The sequence below is a fragment of the Falco peregrinus genome, chromosome 1 (assembly GCF_023634155.1).
Source record: "Falco peregrinus isolate bFalPer1 chromosome 1, bFalPer1.pri, whole genome shotgun sequence".
NCBI classification, from domain to species: Eukaryota; Metazoa; Chordata; class Aves; order Falconiformes; family Falconidae; genus Falco; species Falco peregrinus.
In genome coordinates this window covers 68,329,754-68,354,809 of record NC_073721.1, presented here as the reverse complement: position 1 = coordinate 68,354,809, position 25,056 = coordinate 68,329,754, and the positions used below count along the sequence as shown (strand labels likewise).

The window sequence follows — 25,056 nt, the reverse complement described above, 5'->3', positions numbered from 1 at the left end:
CCTCCCCCCCCGCCCCGCTCCGAGTGCCGCTTCTGGAAGCAGTTACACTTAACGGGGAAAATGTCAATAGAGCAATAACGACAAGGGAGAGGCGAGATTTATACCGGCGAGATTTGTGGGCGAGATGAACGGGGCACAAGGCACCATTTGGCCAACTTCCCGCATATTTCTTCGGGACTGGACAGGCTCCATATAAACGATTCCCAGGCCGTGATTACTGCAGCCACCTATCAAGCGTGCCTGGTGACAGTAGTTATCTTCCCCGCTCCAAGCACAGCCTCCCAGCCGTCCTGGGTGGTCGGAGCGAGGGGAGCACAAATACATGCCAACTGCTAGGCCGTGAACAAAAGGGAAATGTAGCCCTATGTCCCGGACCTGTTGGAAGCATTTGTTCCAGTCAAGATTTTGCATTTGTTCAGATCTGGAATAATAGGTGATTGACGCCTTCCCACAATGTGCTTTAACTCTCCGGGATAAATCGGAGCTTGTTCCTTGTTGTCATGGTTTTCAATAGGGTTCAATGGGATTGAACCACTATCGACTCTGCTTTACGTCTCCGGCAGCCCCGTCCATACAAATTTATTAGTTATGTCTTTTTAAATGAGATTAAATTGAAACGACGTGGCCGTCCACGGCGGAGCGGCTCCTCCCGCGGTCGCCCTGGGGTGTGTGCCCCCCCCCCCCCGCCCCCAGTTGCCCGTGTCACCGCCGGGGCAGCCGGGGGGAGGTGGGCGCCGGCCCGGCCCCCCCGCCCCGCCAGGTACGGCCGCGCTCACCGGCCCCAGCCCGGCCGGCCCCGCCGCTGCGGCCCCGCGCTCCCGGAGGCCCCGCGGATGAACGAGACCGAAAAGTGCTTATTAATATCTTGACCCCGCGGGCAAATATTTGCTGAATGCCTGGGCCGGAGCGGAGTTTCAGGGGGGCGGCCAGGGGAGGGGCGGGGGCCGGGGTTCAGAGAGCCAAACTTCTACAGTACCCGGGGTGGCTCTTCAGAGGAGTTTGCCAAGGACACTCCGAAGAAAGTGCAAAAACTTTGCAAGGAAAAAAAGTCAGGGTGAAAGAAAGAGGGTCTACTTCAGTGACCTCTCTTAGCCTTTTAATCTATTTAACATCCTAAGCCCACACTGATGTGTAGAAATAAGTAAATGGTACTCTTCAAGCCTTAAGAGCTCTTCAGCATCAAATATTTGCACTTACTCTTAGAGTTTTTCTCAAATAGCGCAAGACGCATTCTCCTTGGACGAGCCGAGCTGTCTAAATATACCTACGCATTGTTATCTGCGGGAAATAGTTCGCTTCAAAGGGAGAACGTAATAACCTGAAATGTTTCATCTTTTGTTTTGCTTGGGACCGACTTGGATACTTTTCAGCTCTGGCTGCCCGGCCTTATTTCGGGGTTTGCCGGCCAGATTTCACCCACGGCACCCCGCACCAGCCGTCCGGGGGACGGCATCCTTTGACCGAGGGGTGGGTTTGCAGTTCACGCCCCCGCACAGGCCGCCCCGCCGTGCCGCCGCACCTCTGGTAACCCCGGGGTGCCACCGAGAGCCGCCTCTTCCCCCGACGGCACCCGCGGGGACGGGGCAGACGTTTCTTCGGGGATGCTGCACGTACGCTGCAGCGCCCACGCGTGTGCTCCCCCAGGCAGAGGCGGTGGGGACCGCAGGGCCATCCTGTGGCAGGTGACACCCCACCCACGGCCAGCCCGTCTCCGTGGGCTCACGGGGTGAGGCCGTGGCCCTCTCCATGGGCCCGAAGGGAACGGCTGCGTGTGGGCTGCCGCGCTGTCCCTCCAGCTAAATCCACAGAGCCGCTTCGGGTCCCCCGCGCGTTTAAATGAGGTTTCTCGCTTCCAAGGGGGTAAAGAAAAAATATTTAAATGTAAAAATTTGGTTTAATTCCACGTTGTTCGCAGCACGCTTTTCAGCCCGCTCGCCGACGGCCGTGCTTGGTGGCGGCTGATGTGAAACGGCAGGAAAACGAGGAGCCGGGGAAACCGGGGCAGGAAAACGAGGAGCCGAGGAAACGGGCCACGTCCCCACAGAGGCCAGGGCCAAGCCCAGTGGGGGCGCGGTGGCCGTGGCCCTCCGTGGGGATGTGCGGCCGCGGCCACTCCCCCACCTGCGGAAGTAACGCTGCGGCGCGGACCGGGCTGCTCGCCCCCCGGCAAACCGGGGTCTTTGAGGGAGACGGCGGGGCTTCCAGCCCGAAATGTGGCCCGGCCGTTTTGGGATAGCCCCGTCCCGTCGGGGCTCCCGGCGAGCTCTTGCTCGGCTCTCCTCCTCACCGGCCCCCGCTGTTAAAAACACCTCCGACCACCTGAGAAAATAGCGGCTTTTCCACTCTCTCTCTTCTCCCCCCCACGTTTTTTGTTTTTTTGTTTTTTTGGTTTTTTTTGAATGGGTTCATTTATTCTGCTCAGTGGAGGATTGCAAAGCAGATTGACCAAATCGGTGTATGTGGGATGCAGAAATCGAGCATATGCCTGAAACAGTTGATTGTGTCTACACCTCGAGACAGAAGGAGAGGTGGGAAAAAAATACCCCACAACCAAAAACAACCGAAAAGATTTACATGGACAGAAGCGGCCGGCTGGCTCCGGCTGATGCAGCCCTGGCTTTGCGGAGGAGATGGAGCAGCCTGAGCCCCCACCGCCCTCTTGCCGGGGGCTTCCCGGCGGGGCTGCAGGGGAGCGCGTTTGCGGTGTGAGGTTACATCCCTGGGATAAAAGCCACCCAGCCAACACACCTCGCCAGGCTCGCACCTAGGGGTCCCTTATCGGCTGGGAACTGAGGCACAGAAAATGAGTGACTTGGCAAACATCACAAAAAAGCCCGTCCCAGAGCTGGCGAATGAACCCCTGCTGACTGAGAGCTTCCTTTCTCTAGATTTTAACATTCTCTGGGTTTAACTTTCTCTGGATTTTAACAATTTAACCTGTAGAAGAACATATCTGCAAGAGAATTAAACTCAGTATATTGACTTTACTGAAAAGAAAACCTGACCTTACAAGATTCGATGTGAATTTTAGAATTGATCTTAAAACAGGCAAGATCCCACCTCTCTATAAAAACAAATAACCCCTTACTTCATTTTTCCAATAATGCACATTTCTATAATGTTACACCTTTTTCCTTCATCAACTCTTGAAAGTAGTATCTTTCCCTCTGAGCAACTAACCAGCTTTGGACTTCGAATTTTACTATAAGCTCCTCTTTGTCTCTTTGCTTTGCAACTGATGTTCATTACAGTACATTTTCTAATTAAGACAATATTGTGGAAGGTGTGGAATATTCTCTATAGGAAGAATTGGTTTCAAGTTATTTCTGTATGTTGTATTTGTCTCTCTTTCTCCGTAGAATAATGTAATATGCTTTTCCCACCTCCTAATACTCCCTAACAATCTACATCTTTTTCTGCAGCTCCTTTCTTTCTTCTTTTTGTGACTAGTCGCTAATGTAAGTACATACATACATTGACTTTAACCTATTAGGAACTTCAACAAACTTAAACTAAACTTCTTTCTTTCATGGCCAGTTTTGAAGATTCTTATTCTCTGGTGTGCTAACTTCCATCCCACCCAAATCATGACCCCCTCTGTTATCAGCCTTCTTTTGGTTTTACAGAGCTCATTAATTAAAATAAATAATAATTATTAATTCTGATACGTGCAAAGCATGATATCTAAAGCTTAAACTTTCTCTGAAACCCTCAATTTTCTATTCTGCATTTAAACAAGAGACTTTACGTCTTGAAACAGGGATTACCCACAACAGTGGAGGATTCAGGATTGAGCTTTTCATTTGCTCTGTGTGATCATCCTGGAGGAATTATTTTGCAAATTGACTGCAAGAAAAGCAGCAAGGGACAAGCCCTCCCTGCTCTCTAAGTTGGTTTGAGATGAGCTTGTGCAGAGCCGAAATGGTGTGGACCTGAGCAGGGCTGCCCAGCTGCCTGGGCTTTCTTTCCTTCCCTTGGGCTCCTTGGAGCTCAGCCCTCTGGAAAGGCTGAGGGGTTGGGGCTTTTGCTTCTCTGTCAGCACACACCCTTGGGCAAGTGGGGAAGGGCCACTGGGCTTACCTGGGTCATGAAACTGCAGCAGTCCTTGTGGAGTACATCTCTGTACCTACCACTTTCCTTGCCCCGTTTTCATCCCACGCTCTCAGCCTGCATGGGGTGTACAGAGGGGCAGGAGCAAGTTCTAGCCAAGGAGCAAAGCATGCCCAGGCCAGGACATGCTCTCTGGCCCAGATTCAGCTGCTGTAGCTGGAGTGTGGGGCCCCTTCCCCTGCCTGTTATAACACATCTGTGCAAGATGCGCCTGCTCTGAGGTGTAGGTGGCACATCTGGAGCCCAGTAGCACTGACAACCTTGAAAGGGGCTGCCCCAGATACACCTAGTGTTTAGGCACCCAACCATCCTTTACTTCAGCGGGAATTAGGTACCTAAAGCCCACTGAGAGTCTGGCCCTGCAACTGAAGTGGATAGTGCCAGAAAAATGGGGTGAAGGGTAAGAAAAAAGTCAAGTTCTTAAGCAGTTGTTGAGAAACTACAATAGAGGACAGGAGTGCCCCTGAGGGAAGCTGTCCTGTTCACCAGCGCCAGTGCCTGCGACAGACCTTCCTAAAGACAAAAGGCATTTTGTGCTCTGGACAGCTCACAAGGGTATATATTTGATTTCAATGTATAATTCTTCATCCCACACTATAAGACATCAATTACATTTTTAAGCAGTCATTAAATACTGATAAATACTCTCTATTGGTTAAATTCTATTGAATTCTGATGCATAATCTCTACTAGAGTAAAACTGACAGCCAAAGTTGCAAGACTTTTACAAGGTCCTTTTATTATTTTCATAAGGCATTATTTTCTTCCTCTGTCACATGTCAAGTCACCAAGAGGCAGCAGTGCTTTGGCTTAGGTACACACCGACTGACTGGTCATTACATATGCTGACTGGTGAGCAGGCTGCTGCGGAGCTGCTCCCTGTTAGTAAGACAGTAAGTTTGGCTTTTTCTCAAGCCATTGGGTTTCCCAAACCTCCTGTGATAGTAACTGGTTTTGAAACTTCTGACCATTTATCAAATTTAGCTGAAGCTTTTTTTTTTTTTTTGCAGATGGCAGGCAGGAAAAAAGACTGCATGACCCTTGAAGCACTTTGAGAAACTGGGCTAAAAAGGCAGTTGTAGCTCCCAACTACAAATGTTAAGGAAAAGGTGTCTCATGGCTGTTTCCAGAACTGAAAGATTTGCCCCAGTACTGCAGGTAGAAAGACATGAGCACAAAAAGTGAATTTTAAAACTGCAGTCCATAGTTTCTTGTGGCTCTTGGGCTGGATTCTCTCATTTACACACTGTTGACTACAACCACCTTTAAAATGCTGTAACTCTGCTGACTTCAAGAGTATTCAGCTGGGTGAAGAGCTGGTGGCTGGGACATGCCACACGGTAAGTGACAGACAGGCTCGGGCTGTGCGAGGGGTTACAACAAGGAGTTCACAGGGGAGAGTCACTTCCAGTCCAGAGCAATAGAACTGGCTTTTATGTTTGACTGTACATGAGCCAAAGCACAGATCCAAATGTTCCCATTTCCAAACGTAACTGAAAATCTGCATCTGAACTTTTCAGCTTTGCCCCGACTCGATAATGAGCTGCTTTTTTGCTCCTGCAAATGCGTGTTGTAAAGCGGGCTGGCCCAAGTTTGTGCAGCAAGGAGCTATTGTTTATTTTCACATACAACAAACTTCCGAACTGAGAAGCAGCAAACTACATACATCTAACTTCATATATTTTATACATGGAAGTGCATGCATGCACTTTTAGTGCTAATTATTAATAATAATAATGGTCTTAAAACTCACAGTAGGTGATTCATGTTTTTTTCTTCCTCAGTGTCTGTCTCCACATCTCTCTTCTGGTTTTCTTCCCTTCTCTCATGATTTATCTCTTTTTTGCCTCCATTTTTCCCTCTTCACAGTTTCCATTTTAAAGCTTATTTGCAGTCATTTTCTGACAGTAATATCAAGTGCTGAACACACTCTACTATGAGAGGTTGCATTAAGAAGCCTGGAGAATGTGTGGTAATTCCTCCATCCTGCTGCAGTTTCTTAAATGCCATTAATAATCAAAACCAAGCAGCAAAGCTTTGAAAGACGCCCAAACAACCACAAGCTGGAATATTTTATTGTGAGACAATAGCTGAAAGTGTCTTTTCAGATATGACTTATTTTAAGCTTGTGATCAGAGTCTGGTAAAGTCAGCGGGCCTCATTCTGCTGTCATATTGTACTTTTGAATCCCCAAAGGGCAACAAGGATTCCAATGAGGCAGATCTAGTTTGGGTCAGATGTAGAAATTTAGTCATTTATTTGAAACAGATGAAAATCAGTCTATGCAGCTACTTCTACATATAGTGAGAGTGCAAGTGTCTCCCCAAGTTATTTTTTAAAGGCTCTTTTGAGCAGTAGTTATCACAGTCCAACTTTAATAAGAGGGCAAGGTGATCTGAAGGAGCATGTGTCAGATGAGAATGGAGGAAGATGTGAAACCTAATTTTGGTTCTGCCACTCTCACCCCACATGGCTTTGCTTCTTTGATCCATTTCCTTGCCTATAAAATAGGGTCAGATTCTATTAAATCAGCTCATCCCATACAACTGCTGTGGTTGTACGTGGTGTGACTGGTGAGTATCCATATAGTGCCTTAACCATATAAAATGCTGTCAAAAATTCTAAATAAATATTTGTATGAGATTGTGGGGACAGGTATTGCACAAAAGCTTCTGTGCTGCATTCTGGACTTGTGTGTGTGCCGTGCTTTTGTTCACTGAAGCTGTTTAAATGGCCGCAGTTCTTAAGGCAGAGAAGTTATGAATCATGCGTGGAAACAGCTGCTGCAAGGACGTTTCAAACGAAAAGTTGTTTGAGGGTTTTGCTCACCTGCAGACCCAGTGACATCATATTAAGTAACAGCTTCCAACATCTGACTGCTGAAGCTCTCATAAAAAATCCAGGAGCGATTTCTCATAAAGTTTTCAGCCAGGCAGTAACACTGTTAAAAAAGGAAAGAGTAATTTTTACTGACGGGCAGCAATTAACAACGTAGGGAAATCCAATTTGCTTTCACACCACTTCAGTCCCACTTGTCGGCACGCTCCTCTCCCAGTACAGCTTCGTGCCCACGCCCAGCGGCTCAGCGCATGACCTGCTGCCTTGTGAGAAGTTAATGTTTATGAATACTCACAGACGTACTTTTGGAGGTTTTTGACTTTGAGTGGACTTGTGTGATGATTCAGAGTCATGTACTCGCCTCGAGGTTACTGTGGGCAGGGGCAGTGTGTGCTGCAGAGCAGTTTGAATCCCTGCGGATGCAGAAGCATCAGTCTGTGTCTGCCTCTCATCCCACAAAACCAGCCAGCACATCCCTGAGCAGGCTTGTCAGAGAAGGAGCTCACTGAGGCATCAGACAAATCCTGAACACACAGGCTCCATGAAAAAGGGAGGACAGAAAGCCAAGGGGCTGGGAGAACACCCAGTAACTACCGGTGAATAAATGACCGCTGGCCCTTCCCATCCCTGCCCTCCTTTCCAAGCTGATCCCAGAGTAAGGTTGTCCACCAGCTGTTTTCTTTAGGACTGTGTAGTCAGCTCCATACGTACAGTTTTAAACTCAGCTGAATCATCTTAGAAGTTCTCTGTTGATTGATTGGGTGCTGACACCCTTCCTAAATTAAAATACTTGGAATTAATAACTCCAGCCATCTTGTCTGTGCTAATCTCTCAGCTTTTTTCAGGGCAAATACTAACCACTTTAAATACCCAGTGGTCAGTTGTGTTAGTCAGAGCAGTTTACTCTTTGGGTACTGCAGCTAAGCGAGTGCTCTCACTGAAATTCTAAAAGTTATGATATTCCCCAGATCAAGTTTGGGAATATCCCTTCCTGCCTCCAGTCTTGGGCATTAGATTAATATAAAAAACAGTTCCAAGATTTTCTCCCTCATATTGCAGTGCTTAAGCCTACTGACAGGAAGGAAGAACAGTGGATGATTAATTTTAAAACAAAACATTCCTGCCAGCCCTCTGCAGCTAAATGGAAGTTGTGGTGACTGAGACATTTATGGAGAATATTTCAAAGTGAGATATATTTATCCCATGACAACACTCTATTACCATGACATTTTGTGGTATACCTTTAATAATGAGTAACCTTTGTATAATAGTTTTCATATGATGGAATTTGTTGCATCAGTGAAACAAAGCTACTTTACTATTTCTGGAGCAGACACATTCCAACCTTTTTTTTTAAATAATATGATTTTTTTCCCTCTTCTTCATCCAGACAGTGAAAACATCCATTGATTAACAATACAGTTAAAATTCCAGCTCGTATAAATTATCTGCATTATGCCTGACATCAAACAGATTTATAGAACCTAGAGTAATGATTAATAATAATGGCTTTAGAAGGATGACTTCTTCTGTGAATTCTGATCTGTTGCATTGATTTACTAGGCATTTAAAGTTAAACACTCAACATAAGATTGCATGATCCATACTTAATTTGATAAACATTTTATGTTTCTTTACAGCAGCAGCAGCAGCTGGTTTATTTTATGTATTTAATCAAAGAAGTGCTTTGTAAAGCTGTTCTGTGCTCTGGTCCATTAATAAGTGTTTTCTGTAGAGTAGGAAAAAGTTCAGCTGTGCTCACATAGCTACACTGTGCATGCTATCCTGCTGCACCACAGGGGGAATTACATTTGCAAACAGAAAATAAAAACAGAATGGCAAAGAGGGGAAAGAAAACACTCTTTTTAGTTCCTTGTCTTGCAGACACATCTCAAAACACTGCAGGGAAATAACTGAAAAAATGGTGTTAGCAACAGCCCTTCAGAAATTGCAATGATTTGCATCCAGCTAACAGCCGATGCACACAACTGTATTTGGACTTTAACTGCAGGGAAGGTAGCAGTGCCAGTACTGTCAGGAGGCAGTGGGGCCACGTGCACAATGGCTGAAAGAGCGACCACCCAAAGTGACACATTTCAGAATTGAAGATGCACAGAGACCTGTATCAGTTGACCTCCGCCTGTGACCAGCGGCGTAAAGAGTCACTAACTCAGGAAGGTAACTTGGGCTCTGCCTTTCAATAGCTTTGTAAATCAGCATAAGCACCTTATAACGAAAGCAAAACTTTGGTAACCAAGTGCAACTGAGATGGGATTGGGAGGCTGGGGGATTCCTCGGGGCAAACTTCTAGCAGCATGCAGAGTCCCAGCTGCTCTTTTTGTACAGTACCATCCCAAATGCCACACGGCAAACAAGCCAGACTGCTTGGAAGTATTACAGTGCTCAGTTTAAAAGCGTATATGTGCACTGTCTGATTGCTTAGGCCACCAAAATCAGGAGTCTCAGAATCTGCCATCAGGAGTTTTGAAACAGAGATGGAAAAACAGGGCAGAAGTCTCATTGGTACAGTGGCAGCAAGACAGTAAGAAGATGCAGTTTAACATGCACTAAATCAGATCTTAGGCTTCCCTGGACCCAGAATGATATTTTGTGCTTTGAGTGTTCCTAGGCTACCTTTTCACAAATAAATATTCGGCTTGGGATGCAGGGAAAAGATCCTGCTTCACTTAAACAGTGTTACAGTTTATTGGGTTTTTTTGGTCCTCAAAGGGTTTTCATTTGTTTGGATGTGACAGCTGTATTGCAGCTGCAGGCAGAATATTCTCTGTTTTTCTTTAGTGTCAACAGCAACATTTTTAGAAATTTCCTGGACTGTCTTGTTTGGCTCTTTTATTTCTTCCAGCTTTTATTTTATATAATTAATCTTTCTATGCAGAGTGTTTAAGTTTTTGTTCTTCCTGCCTCATTTTTGATCCTCATATCCTTTGTTTGGTCTTTCACTTGTGCAGTAACCACTACAGCAACATTTTCCCTTTTTGTCTTCCAGATCCAGAAACTCAGGCTCTGGAATTCACCCATGACTAGCATGTGAATGTGTTACATTTTGGGTACCACATTCAGTGAAGGGGGGCCTGGCTCCGTGCATCTTCAGATTATTCTTCTGCATCTCGAATAACTAATAATCTGAGTTACGCTAACTATAAAACATAGTAGCCAATAGAATCAGAGCCTGGGGTTTTAGTCCATTGTGAAGAAGTAACACTTGCTGGCCAGCATGATCTCTAATATATTTTATTAGCATGACGTAATTGCATTTATGCAAGGTGCCTATGCCAACTCAAACTCACCAAAATCAATATTGACTCATAAACTCTCAGTACTCTTCTAAATAAACTGAATGTCTTAAAAAAACCACACTCCCACACCCCCAGCAGAAACAATAAGAAAGAAATAAAATGCAGGTAGGTGAAAGCCAGTGAGTGCTGAGATTTTTTTTTACACGACGCCAGATCTAGAGCGTGCGTCTGTCTCCATAGCCCCACTGACTTTGCGGAGCTACCCTGATTTAAAGCAGTTAAGTAGCTGGCTCTAGCTGTTTCAGTCCTTCCTTTATTGCCTTACCATGCCAGGCTTATGGAACAGACAGGAGAGATGAAGGCTTACAACACTTGAAAATGAGCTGAAATTTTGCAGTGCTGGTTAAGTGTTTAACTGCTCGTCAAGGTTAACAATGTGTTTAGTGTGCACACATGAGGGAAATCTTAAACAAGTGGATTTACAGAAACAAGCCTCTGCTAGATTGAGAGTATAAAGGTCTATAGCTACAAGTTGGAAGATAATTGCTTGAAAACATTGCTATAAAAATAAACCATAAACCTCCATGACCAGCTTCAGATAATGTCATGGGAACAGGCTGCATGCCAAGAAACAGCAGGGAAGGTAAGAGCTAACGCTGGCTCCTCTGTGTCCAGCAGCACTCCAGCACGGACTGTCCACTCCCAGCCCAGCTGGATGCCCAAGTCAGGCTTGTCTGGCCAGAAAATGGCATCCTAAAATGGGAATAACAGAGAAGAGAATCAGGCACCACAGCATCTAGACTCTACAGCATCTTAGAGGAAGGATTGCTCTAAACAGAGTTTCCATCCTCAGATTTCAGAAAAAAACCTTGCTCCCTTTTCAAATTTTCTCTTCTTCTTCTCCTTCTCCTTCTTCTTCTTCTTCTTCTTCTTCTTCTTCCCTTCATGTCACATCTAACTATCCCATGTGACAGCTGACACATGGTGCCAGGTTACAGCTCCTTCAGTCTTCAATAATTCAGTTCCATAAACTTTGATGGAAAAATCTGCCTCATTGGCCCATCCCTACAGAGATGTTTAGAGGTACATTTGTCATTAAGAAGGTATAATGACACTTGAGCTGGCAAAGGCAGTTTGTATTGGCATTTTGGGCATCAAATGGGGAATAACAACATAAAAACAGTTTGGCAACAGCCTGTAGGAGTTTGCCTCCAGAGCGTATTGGCAGTAGGTTATGTCCCTTCAGCTAGCGGACGGGATGCTGCCAGGACTTCCACTTTTTTCCTACCATCTTTTTGGCCTTTCGAAATTACTCACAATCCCTTTTCTCCTGGAAAGCAGTAAACGGCAAGTAAGCAGCATGGTTTCTGTGTCTGTAGGTTTGAACTTGTCTTCCTCTCCAGCTTCTTGCCTGGGACATAATCTGAGATATTTTTTAGCCTATTAAAAAAGAATCATTATAATTACTGTTCATCATCAGTATCTTTGATACTGTTCAAATTTATATATTTACATCAGAAACAATGTATTACCCTCACTGTAACCTTTGTTTAAGGTCACTATGTAAGGAAATATTTTCAAGTATTTTCAACGTGGGTGTTTTTTTCAGGTATAATACAAAAAAACATGCTATAATGTTGCCCCTAAACATGAGGTAACTATAATCATATTGTGATAGACAATGTGGCTTCTAAGGTCCTTTTGGGAAATGATGTTCTGCAAACAAAAAATCTAGAAATTAACTTTATTTGAAAGCTGATTTTCTTTTATGTTCATATGATGTCAGGACTTGGGGCTTTAAAGGAAAAAGTCAAATTACTGTAAACCTGTGAGACTCACCAACCCTGCAATGGCCTCATCCTTTGCTCTGACAATATAAAACGCCTTTCCAGGGCATCTGCATCATGTTTGCATCTACTTTAACATACTTTGATGTTTATTGGCAAAGTGAGGCCCGTAGTTTAAATAAACAATCTGCACTTCTATCTTTTACAGTAATACAGTATCACATTTCAGCCTTGAAGAATAAACATTGTTCAGTGGGCTCCAATGAAAAGGTAGTGGAGAATCAGAAATATTGGCTAAGCCCTAAATGCCACGAGAGAGTGATTTTTAATGGGAATCTGTGGTTTGGGGAAGGAAAAACTTGGCTGAGGTTTTTCTGCAACTTGGCCGTTTGATCCTGTTTGGAAAGACAGAAAGACAAACTGAGCTGACAGGTGATTTTAAGGCCTCTAAAGCCATGTCTTGAGGAAAAATATCAACCCTTGCTAAGCCTGCTGGCTTGTACCTTTAGCAGCAACATTAAACCCTTCAGGGAATGAAGCTCGCTGGCAATCCTCTGATACTCGGTCCCACAGCAGGTGGGACAGGGGACCTCAGTGCAGTCTGACAGCCATTCAAAACTAAACAGCACAGTGTTGAGTTCTTCTGTAAAATGAGTTGATGGAAACTGTTCTTTTCCCAGTGAGTGGAGGATTAATGGCCCGGTGAACACTGGAGCCAGTAGCAGGTATTACACTGACTAACCCCCTGTACCAGGGTCATAAGGAGCTCAGAGAATGAGGGCTTGTGCACCCACATCGAGGTTTTCATTGTACCTGTTCTGTACTTAGGTATCATGTTGCCTTCCTTAGGGTAGGCCAACCAGCACAAACGGTTAAAAATCACATAGCTGTCAGAGGTTCATACATGGGACAAGGAAGCCACTGGGACCTGGACATATGAAGAAAACAGTCTGTTTTCACCCTTCCTGCTTTTTTTTCTTTGTAACAACCCGAAATATTTCATGGCAGCATAAAGACAACAACAGAGAAAGGGAATCCTAGCAATGTTTATTTTAAAATGTCTTTCCTTCCCACACGAGGTCCTTTAAGACTGGCAAGCAAAAAGCTCTTGTCGACCTTCCACTCCATTTATTTCTCTGGCTCCACAATGTACTTTCCCTCCTTGCATCCTTCTGCAGCCCACTGCTGGCTCTTTGTTGTCTGGAGAATCACTAGGATTCTAACTTTTTACCTAAATTGCTCAGTGGAAAAATATCAGAATATTTCATTTCATCAGCTTGAAGTGCTTTGCTTCTATATAGTTGAAGCACTTCAGCTGTGGTATTTTTACTTCAGCAAAACAACAAAACACACTAAACTGTTTCAATGCAAAAAGACTGAAGGTTGCTGTGGTTGTCTGTTTGAGGTATTTCATGTCATGAACAATTTTGACTTTTTATTCTGATTCTGAGCGAAGGGAAAATTCTTTTTCTTTTAGGGAAAAGAATTTCCCCCTAAAAGTTTGAAACAGAAATTTCAAATTTTGTTCTGCTCTAATGAAAATAGTTATTCTCCAGTCACTGATTGCTCATATCAAAATTACAGTTGCTTCACCCAGAATTTCGTATTTTGATTATCATTGGCCATATCACGATACATATATTGACAGGTTTCTGCAAAAGAACTGCTGTCTACAGTCAAGTTACCTTCAGTTTTAAAAATCATGGAAATCTGCGTTTGTCTTTGCCTGACCACATCTTCTTGGGTTTGAAACATTGCTTAAAACTGCAGCCATTCAACAAAATGAACAACTCTAAGGTAGCTTGCCTGACCTTTCAGTCTACTCAGACGGATCGCTTAAGGCTTGCCCAGCCTCCCGTCAGCCTGAAATCACAGCAGCCAGCCCTGTGGTGTGGGCCCTGCACACATGAGGGTGCCACCTGCTCCGCTCCCCTCTCAGCTGGTCACGGGATCCCCAAACCACAGGAAACCTCCCAGGGCAAAGAGAATGGTCTTTCTCTTTTTTTTTAACCTGTCCCCATCATGCTGTCCAACTCCCCATCACCGTTCTCCACGCCATGATGCCAGCGTGTGAGCCTGGAGCCCCCGTCCCCTCTCAAGCCCTATGTGGGGCCACATAGAGGCAGGCTGGGTGACTCCGAGTAAGCTTCCAAGCCCATGCCTGGCACCTGAGAGGTCTCTGTCATTCGCAGGATAAACAGAGAGCTCAAGAGCATGTACAGGGGTCAAAACCAGCCTCATTCAGTGATGGATGAAACTTCTGTCCCAAAGGGTTTAGAGGTGGCAATCAAGTAGTGTGAAATTATCTTCTAGCTGAATGGCAAGGCAGCTCATGTCATCCCAGTGTTCCGTAAACTGCTTCAGAACCAGAGCAGGGATCTGACTTGGTTTTTGTCCTCATATGAGCAAAGCTACATAGATGAGTCATCCAGGCCACCAGCCTTGTCTCACAGCCCAGAAAAGGCTGAATTTACACACCCCTCAACCTTTTCTAGACTTTTCTCTCTGGGAAAAAAAATGAAATTGCTCCAGTAAATGACTAGTAATTGAAAAGTACCTACTGTTTGCTGAGTGGCTGCGTGCAGCTCATTAGGCTTCAGAGGGGTGAAAAGCCCTTTTGCAGGTGAGTGAAAAAAAGTGCATTTTTTCCTCAGCTGATTCACCCTCGTCTAATTTCATCATGACAATCCAACAAACGCTATTAAAATAAAATAAATAAAACTAAACTAAAACAAAAATTCTTTAAAAACTTAACTGCAGTTATAGCTTCTATGGAATCAGCACTACTTTAAAATAAATTGGACTGCATTTATCTTGTTTGATTTCTGTTTACCTCAAGTTGCTTTTCATGCCAAAAAAAAGCATGTATATGATCAAAACACAAACAACTTTCTGAAGCAAATCTGGGAATACTTAGAAATGTTGTAGCTATTTTGCTTCCAAGGAAGAACTTTAGCAAGCCTAGGAATTCTTGCTGTTGTTGACCACAGTGTGTCTTCTTGGCCTTTCAAGGTCACAAAAGTAAGGGCCGAAGGGATGATGAATTTCTACAACTCAACGGCCATCCCATTCTCTGTAACCAAGATTTTCATCCCAGCAGATTGGCACCAAGGGAGTCAGCGTAGCCAGTCTGTCCTCATTTCTGTAATGTAATTCATGACCTTTGAAAGAGAAATCAGCTGAAGCATCAGGTACAGAGATAAGGAGGGAAATATTTGTGTTGTGGATATGGATCATTGGTTTGAAACCTTACTATGTCCAAAACCAGCCAAAGGTACTGCACAAATAAGCAAACTATGAAATATGAAAGCCTCAGTAGAAAAATAATGGAGGGTTCCTTGGTTCTCCTCATGCCCTAATGAAATCAGTTTAAAGCCATAAAACTCCCTCATTGATTCCAGTGGGGAAAACACCTGGAGGGTGAAGAAGGTCAATAAAGGCACAAAGATATGCTGAAGAAGGACTTTTGGCATACCAGCTCCAACTGACATGTGCTTTCTCACGTGGGCAGAAAGGCCCACTGCCGGTGAGAGGACCTTGCTCTGAACGTGTGAAGGAAATGCGGCTGGGAAGAAGCAGGAGATATTGGACTCTGGGCATCAGGGAGGGAAAGCAATGTGGAATGCAACCTGCACGTGTGTGAGCTGACTCATTGTGATTCATAGGGAAAAAGAAGAAAACATTACAGAGGAAACCTTCATAGTTTCTTATTTTTCTCCCCATGAGCTGTTGAATGAACATGGGCAATGAAAAAAAAAAAAAGAAAACAGACATTTAGTGATTTTTTTTGACACAGGCATTGATTTTTTAAACTTTAAAGTTAAATTGATGCTACCCTTGCTGCATTTCAGTTCTCCAAAATGGTATTAGAAGACTTAATAATATTACATATATTTTGTAATACAGTATTTGTAAGCTCACAAGGGTTAGAGGCGGAAGCTTAATTTTCTGTTTTCCAATGCAAGATTTTTCTTAATGTATAGGTGCATCAATAGAAAAGTAGAAAAAGAATGTGTTGATGTGCTTTCATATGCAGTATAACTCTTTCCATGGTCCAAGATGTTTTACATTGTATAGTTTTTATTTTTTTGAAAACTTGATCCTGCAGGAGTTTCAAAATTCTAAGTTATACATAATCTACTTTCTGTGCTTGAAGAGGCAAAATAAAATAATTCTGATCTTAATCTTAAAAAATATTTTTCTCTCGATATTTCTAGGGTTTTTTTGCCATGACAGGAAAAGGTGAAAAAAATTTTCAATATCTTCAGCTCTTTACAATCTCTAGTTTTGGGTATTGGCTGGTACCACCAATCACCTGTGGTTCAGCTTGGGATCTCAAGCAAATACAAGCTGGAAGTGCTCCCCATGGCCAAGACAGCCCCCCAAAACATCTGCTGCTTTCACTGCCTGCAGATGGTGGATCTCTCCTGCTGGGGGAATCCAGGTCCAACACGTGGATGCATGTGCTGTGCATCAGGTGCTCCTGGGTCTGACACTGCCAGGGCTGAGCAGCTGGTGCATATGTGACACAGTACGCTCAGCACATTGTGAATGTGCCAGACTTACTACATGAGCATAAGCCAACGGTGCAGCAGAGGTGCACTTCATCTCCAGATACCCTATGCATGGTCTGTGTTGTTAATGTGAGTTGTGCAGGGCTTCCAAACATCTGGAAACTCCCAGTAAATGGCTAAATTCCTTTTCCGTCTGGAGATCATTTATATACTACTACATCTGTGCTAGCTGTCATGCTGTTCCCTTATCTCCTCAATGACAGGCAGGAATGAGGAAGACCAGAGGAATTATCTATATTCATTACTTTTGTTTCTATTCCACACAACAGAATGTTTTATGTTACTGACACCTAGGATTTCTGCAGAGCCACAGGACAGACATTCCCACAGGAGCAACATCTCTGCTCTGCTGATGATAACCCCAGTGTTTACCTCAACACCTCACTCAGAGCACCCGTGTAGGCAAGCGGGCATGCAGTAAACGTGCCGTCATCCTCATGTTTGTTTGCCTTGCCCTTCAGGGCACAACAGGAAAGCGTGAGATGCCTTCAGGCCTTCACAGTGTCACAGCGCAGGTGGGCTCTGAGGACAGCACAGGAGCAATTATAAGTGAACAGGTTATGAAGGCAAGTCATTGCCCAGCACTTAGCTCTGCCCCGTTTCAAAACCTGCAGCCACGCTCTAAGCAGAGAATGAAGCGATGCCGAAAAGCCCCCAGAGGGTATTAGGGCAAGGATGGCTACAAGGCTTCCCCAAAGGCCAGCGCCTCCGGCTCTGGCAAACCCGTTGTGTCTGTTTGCCAGGTGATCCATTAACATTTACAGGGAAACGCTCAGGAAACACTGGCAACCAGGATCTGGCCGAGCTGTCTTGCCGCGAGCTGAGAGCAGTACACAGGTATCTACCCCCCTCTAGAGGTACAAGCCTGAAGCATCTGTTGCATCAGCAAAAGCGCTTGGCTGCGGGAAGCGCCCGACGCGGCGCTGCCGGTGCTGCCGGAGCTGCCGGCGCTGCCTGAGCTACCTGCGCTGCCTGCGCTGCCTGAGCTGCCGGCGCTGCCTGAGCTACCTGCGCTGCCTGCGCTGCCGGCGCTGCCGGCGCTGCCTGCGCTGCCTGAGCTGCTGGCGCTGCCTGCGCTGCCGGCGCTGCCGGCGCTGCCTGCGCTGCCTGTGCGCCTCCCGCGCGGCTGGCGGGGCTGGGCGCGCGCCCCGGCGGCGGTCCCGGCGGCAGGAACGCCGTGTGCCTCTGCGAGCGGGTACAAACCCACCGCCCGCCCCGCGGGGCTGCAAATTGCAGGCCCTTGCCTCAGGTGTGAGAAACGGTAAAAGGTAGGAAACAGTGGAGAAACTAGGTTTCTGACTCAGTGTTCACTGCGCGCACACGAAATCTTCCACAGTTAGTGGGTTTTTTAAAAAATATTTCTTAATACTTTGCATTCTTTGCTTCGGTCTAAATCATATAGCCATTGCCTGTGTCTGAAAGGAATAGTTGTATTGGGGTTTCTTGCACATTAATCTCAAGATTGCGAGTTTTGACAAGCCCTTAAAAAATGCAGCACATACATAGATACATACATCAGTGTGTAGCCCCTGTATCTGACCTGCTTTGAGCTCTACCTTCCCAAACAGAACCAGCATCTCCTAGGGACCCTGGAGTGACACAGGAAACCTGCAGTTATCACAGTTCCTGTGCACAGATAAGTCAGATTTACCAGTACAGATGTGGAAACACATTGCATGACTGTTGTTGCAAATATAACAAAATATAGCAAAAAAATACACATTGCAAAACCACCAGACCCACTTGAAGATGGTGGGTTGGAAAATGTTAAAGGTATAAGAAACTGTAAGATGTTTTACCCAGTAATGTACCTTCCCTAAAACATGTGGAATAATGCAATGCGAAAAATCACATTATTGTGTTAAAACTGATTTGTCAAAAAGATACCACTGTGTTGAATTTAACCTTCTGAGTTTTGATTTTCTCAGCAGGTTCTGCTGCTGCAGCCATGAAGTCCCCTGAAGTCAGGGTGAGTTTTGCTGTTGATTTTTGTTCAGAATAGGATAGGAGGACATAAATAAGCACAGCTACAATGTTAAAGCGTGAAATTAATTTGGACGGCACAGCCAGGAACATCCTGATTGGAAGGACAGAAAGGGCTTGAAAGGTGTTTCATCTGTAAATTTGATTCTCAAAGTGCAAGTATGCAATCAAAAATGTACAAGTATACATTTAACTCAAACGGCTTCTGGTGCAAATTTTTGGTTACATATTGCCCTCACAATGCAGGAATTTGTTATGGACATGTAACCAGAATGTGTAGGTCTGTGAGCATGGGTCAGAGGGCCTTACTCACCCTGTTCTCATGGGGTCAGGAAGTTTGAAATGAGTGGGGAGAAGGTACCAAACTTCTAGTATGTGTCCGATTTTTTAATTCCCTTTATTGCAAGGCCACAGAACCACAGGCTAGTTGAGGTGGGAAGGCACCTCTGGAGATACCTAGTCCAAAACTAGGCCAACTCCACTCCTCAAAGCAGGTCAAAACAGTAAGTTTCTCAGAGCCATGTCCATTTGGGTTTTGGATATCTCTGTTGTGGAGAATCCACAGCCTCTCCAGGCAACCTGTTCCCTTTTTTGAATATACTCACAGTCATTTTTTTTCTTATAGAATCATAGATTCATAGAATCATTTAGGTTTGAAAAGACCTTTAGGATCATCAAGTCCAACCATTAATTCAGGACTGCCAGGTCTATCATTAAACCATGTCCCTAATAAGCTCTGCATCTACACATTTTTTAAACACTTCCAGGGACGGAGATTCCACCACCTCCCTGGGCAGCCTGTCCCAGTGTTTGACCACCCTTTCAGTGAAGAAATTTTTCCTAATATCCAAACTAAACCTCCCCTGGTGTAAGTTGAAGCCATTTCTTCTTGTTGCTAGTTATCTGGGAGAAGAAACCTACCCCCACCTGCCTACAACATCCTTTCAGGTAGTTGTAGAGAGCAATGAGATCCCCCAAGACTCCTTTTTCCCAGATGAAACAATCCCAGTTCCCTCAGCTGCTCCTCATAAGACTTGTGCTCCAGAACCTTCACCACCTTCATTGCTATTTTCCCACAAGTCATCTGTAAATGCTCACACCTAACTCTGTAAATCCTTCTTACATGGTAAATTATGGTCATTATTGAATACAAGACGTCACTTCTGGCCAGAGAGCTTCTAACCCAAAGATTTCTCAAGATCTGGAGAGTATTCTGGATACATGTTGTCACATGAGTTCTCTCTGCCTGTGTTCCTCCACATGCAGTGATTTTGGGCCACTGCTGAAAACATGATACTTTGGGATGGTTGGACCTTTGTTCTAATGCAGAATTGTTCTTCCTTATGCTTTTAAAAGCTCCAGTAAATGTAGCACCACTGACTCAGGGTACTCTGAGACCAGGAAACCATGAAGCCCATTAAAACACAACTGGAACCAAGAGGGGAAGCAAGAGACCATCATGTGTCCCAACAAAGCCAGCTCTGAAGGAAAAAAAGAGCACATACAGGCACGGTGCTCCAGCCTGGGCAGTCTAAAATAAGAATGCTTCTGCAATGGCTTTAGGGAAGCGGTGTTTGCAGAGTGCCTAGCTCACTGAAGTCATGGTTACAGGCTGTAAATGCTGTTAAATCACCATTAAATCTCAGCTTTCGTGAGGGAGGTTCATTTTGCTGTTTTGCTTCCAACTGGAATTTAATTCCTTGTTAATCTCTGGGTTTTAAGTACAGTGAGCCTTCTTTTATCAACGCTCTGCAGAAGAACCTCACTAGACGATCACCTTTGGGTTACTCCCTCTGAATTCCTGGTCTAAGATTTTCTAACAGTCCAGGAAGAGGTGCTCCTAGGCTTTGAATCACACTGCTTGTAGGAGAACATGAACACTGACATGAATCCCAGAGAAAAGAAAAATCTCTCAGCTGACTTCAGCAAACTTGGTGAGCTCTCTGAGATTACTCATTCTGGCAAATACTGTGTGCTGTCCTGTCAGATTTTTGTACTTGAATTTCAGAAAACCTTAGAAACTTGGGTAACAAGAGTGACCGCTTTATCATCTGTTAATAAGGAATTCTCAGTTTGCTGCTCAGGGCTGAGACACATTTGTAACACTTATCTCCTATTCACCATTAAAGAAATTTCAGCTAGACTTGGAGCCAAATTATTCAGTGGCTTTGTCAACATCTATTACTCAAATGATGGAAGATGAAACAAATTTATTTTGATTAGGTCAATCCAAAGGAGTATTTCTATGCCCCATTTAGTAGTGTGTTTCTTCTGTAATGGAGAATAAATTGAGTCTTTTCCTAGATCATTTTTCCAGAGACGAGATTAAACTAGGTACAAGTTATGGTCTGATTAGAGTTATGGAATTCCAGATCAGTCGCAAAATTTGATTTTTTATGCAGATGCTGGGGGTGGGTGGGGTGGTGGTCTCCAGGAAGTAGAAGAAAAGAAAAAAATATTTTCTGCAAGTTACTTCAGAAAATGTGTTCCAAATACACCTGCAGGCCTTCATTAATATGAATGACACAGGAAAACATTCACACTTACACATATACCCACCATTAAGACTTTCACATGAAAAATTGAGTGCTCGGTTCCAAAAGGAAAAACAAGAACTTTAATTGATTATGACTTGTGGTGCTAGTTTAGCCAAAGGCAAAGTTGTACTTGGGCAGGAAGCAGGTTGCACAAACCCACACTTTTTCCAAACTGATCACATGTTCCAATCAGGAAATTCACTTAGTGTTTGGCAAAAAACCCCCTACAGTTTCTATGGTTCTTCAGAGGAAGGCTGAGTCAAAAAGCAGTAATGTCCTACTTATGCAGAGTCCTCTGCATTGACACCTTCTTCCTCAATGCCTCTTTTACAAATCACGTGCTACAAAATGCTAAATAAATTTATACATGTTTGTGTGTCCATATTAAAAAAAAACCAACTAGACTTTGTACAAAAGGAACAAGAAAACAGTTAGAAAACAAGTTATTTTGTCTTATTAGTGTAAAACCAAAAGTTACTTTTAAAAGGTCAGATTGCATAAAGTAAGAAAAGAAATGCTTCTTACAAAATAAATCTGACCTGAATTTTCATCCAGATGAAACGTGATTTTTGATTAAAAACAAAATCCTGTGCTAGGGGCCTGCCTTGTATTGCAGGCAATCCTGCCTTCACTTACAGCAGGGCAACACACTGGCTTCTTCTCTTACACCAGTTCTGCATCACTCTGACCCAGCGGACTTGCAGGTATAAATAACATTTTACAGCTGTGTGAGTACAGCTGACATTCATTGAAGCCAGTGGAAGCAGAGTAAACCTGAATTTGCAGCATAGATTAGAATTTCAAAGCAAAGATCTTCTTTGTGTCCTTTTATAGTGGGCTAGATCCTTGCTGTAATTCACCCTTTTGCTCTTTAGGACCAAGTCCATCACCGATGATCCCTCGTGTCTGCAACTTCAAACCCTGTGAGATCCAGCACAGACCTGGCTCCAGCCATGTCTAAATCAAACACCTGCCTGGCTGAACAGTAAAAAAGTGTGAGCAGGAGCATGCCATCTTTATTTTACGTGGTGCATTCCTAGAGTACATGGTGACTAAAGAGTTATCTGTGGAGAGATACAAGAGTTTAATGAGTTTCAGAAGGCAGGTGAATTTATTTTAGGTGCATTAACACTGTTTTGTGAATAAAGTAGTTAGAAAAGCCAATGCAAACAGTGTGCGATGCTTTTATAAATCTAGCCTGTAATTGTTAACATATGAAGCACACTTATTTTACTGCAACTTGAAGTGCACAGTAAAAGCTTGATTCATGAAGGCATTATGCAATAATTAAGTGGGTTTTCTGTGAACTTAACCAATAAAAATGTGCAGAAAGGACACGTCTGGAAGTTTCACTGATCACTGAAAGTGCAGAAGCTGGCAACACACAGGTGTTCTTATGGTATCAACTGGTGCCTGCTTGCAGCAGGGAAGCAGGGAAGAAGTGTTTTAGACGTAACCTTACACACTGCTATGTGTAGTTATGGTGCCTCAGGCAAATCAGGGCAAATGTTGTAAGTATCAGGCTTTGCCCTAAAATATTAATGTGACAAAGGGAACCTGTGGCATCAGCCCTCTTTGGTCACTTTCTGTATATACAAATATACTGTCTTCATCAAAAAGAATCTCTTGGTATGTTGGCCACAATACCTTACACAGGTGTTGTAAGTACGAAAATATAACAGAATTAGAAGTATCTGCATTGTGCTAGGCTTGGATATTTTTTTCGTAAGAAATAACTAACCCAACATTGCTAGCCTGTAGTTCTATTAAGCTACTCAATCAAACACCCAATTCTGGCTCTATAGCTGAAACTTAAAATAATGGTACTTGTGGGTGGAAGACAGGGGAGATATGTTAAACCACCTTACTCATCTCTGGATCTGCAAGGTGAAGTATATCCCATTGTAATTCAATTAACCAATTAGTCTTAAATGAACTCTCCTTACACCTGCCAATTTCCTCTCTCTAAAGCTGGGAAGAAGGATGGAAGAATTTCCAGCTCTTTGTTCGCTGCTGAAGTTCTGCCTCTATCCCCGAGGGTGCCTTAACACCTAACACATAGCCCCGTGCAGCTGGAGTGTGCTGAGAGCACTTGTACACTTAGCTACAGCAGCTCAGCTGATGGGATGTCACTTGCTACTCAGTACTTCAAACTGTGCAACTACCTGTCCCAACCTGTCCATAAATCTGACTTACTGTCTCTCTTGCTTTTGAAAGACTGAAAAAAAAGGAAGCAAAAGCCCATTTGTCCAGGCAGTCGCAGATGCACAAGGTAAGGCTCATGCTCTGGATGTGATTCATTGGGCTCAACTCATACCAGTTCACCACAGCTCTGCTGTCTCATGCACTGGGCTCATTGTGCCATGATGTCTCCCTGCCTCTGGACCGTGCTGGACAGGCAAAGTCAGGGGGTGGAAGGGGTTGCAGGGCAGTGCCACCATGCTGGGCCCAGTGGCCAGTGGGCTAGGACCAGCTGTTTAGAAAACCAGGAGTGTAAGCCTTCTGAATGGCTCCAGAGAGAGACAACAGAAATCCAGGGCACTGGTTTTCTTGGTCCTTTTGTGAGACTTTTTTTTCAATGCATTATTGTTGCCATTAACTCTTCTGCTAATCACGTGTGATTTTATCAGGACACTGCATCGCATGTACTGGGTCTGCTGCTAGATTGGTTACTCTGGGCATAATCTCCACTATTGTCTGATTGTTAGTGAAGAAATGGGTATCAAAGGTGTAATTGCTGACCATAACGTGCTGCTGCACTCCGCACCCATTCCTCCTACAGGAAGCGATGCAGCCAGTTAAAAAAGAGTGTACCCCAAGATGCTGGAGGCATTAGCACCTATATATGTAACCTATAGGGACAGGAGGAGTTTATGAAAAATTGTCCCAGAACAGATTCATATGGAGTATTTGCTCCATACCCTCACAGCTGGTACCCGACCCTGAAGGCACTTGCTGCCTAAATTCCCTGCGTGCCCACACTTCTCTTGCTGGGCACGTGAGGAGCAGCTGAAATCCCTTCTGTAAGGAAGCAGCTCCCACGTAAGCCCCACGGGACTTGCAGACCAAGCGTCCTTTTGCCTGTCTTGCTTGGCACTCCTGACTTTCAGGCATGGGGAGGGCTTGAGGCGGCATTACCACTCCTAGTGCTGCCAGCCTCAAGGATCCCTCATTAACGCCAGACCTATTTTAAATATTTTTCAAAACTGAACCAGTTCAATGATTTTGAAGCTCTTCTCTGTGTCTCTCATTAGCCATAGATTTGAAAGCAAATGTGAAACATGTTAGCTAAAATTTATCAAACTCTTCTACCGTGACCTGTGATGCTTTCCCACAGGGTGTAGTTCAAAGTAATTTTTTCTGTTGATTGCTGCTGTCAGAGCTAGAGAGGGGCCTCCACAGAGCAAAACACAGGGTCCCTGCTCCCCTTTCCACTGCTGGTTATGGGAAATATGGGACCGCAAGGGCTCTGCCCCTCCCTGCCAGCACTCCCCCCACCCCCACCCCCAGCAGCAAACCAGGTCAGCCATGGCTGTCTCTAGCTCCACCTTGAAAACTTCCTTGGATGGGGAATCTGCAGCCCCTCTGAGTAATGACTTCCAGTACTGCGCTACCCTCCTAGGAAAGAAATTTCTCTTAAGATATGATCTGAACAAAAGATTTTTTTTTTCTTCTACTGAATAATAGAAAATACCTTTAGAAAATATGATCTCAGTACTGCATGTCTGGAACATCTTTCAAGTATTACTGTTGTTTTCTTTCCCCTGGGGTAGTCTAAGATGTTCCTTCCACACAATTTCTAGTGAGTATGTGATAATGGGGGTTTATGAAGGCACCAAAGAATAACGTGTGGTATGTCACATTTAAAATAATCACTTGAACTCTCTAGCCTTGCCTGTCTGTCCGTATCACACTCTCCCATCTTCTTTCTCTTCTTCCTGCCAACATAGCTGAGGCATCCCCTTTGGTC

At 44.4% G+C, this 25,056-nt stretch overlaps 1 long non-coding RNA gene across 1 annotated transcript; it reads left to right on the top strand.

Annotated features, from left to right (window-relative positions):
• The first annotated feature begins 8,560 nt into the window (after nt 1–8,560).
• LOC129783683 (uncharacterized) lies at nt 8,561–15,759 on the top strand. Its single transcript, XR_008745477.1, has 2 exons — nt 8,561–9,126; nt 9,956–15,759. It is a non-coding gene; the product is annotated as an uncharacterized LOC129783683 (long non-coding RNA).
• Nucleotides 15,760–25,056: the final 9,297 nt, after the last annotated feature.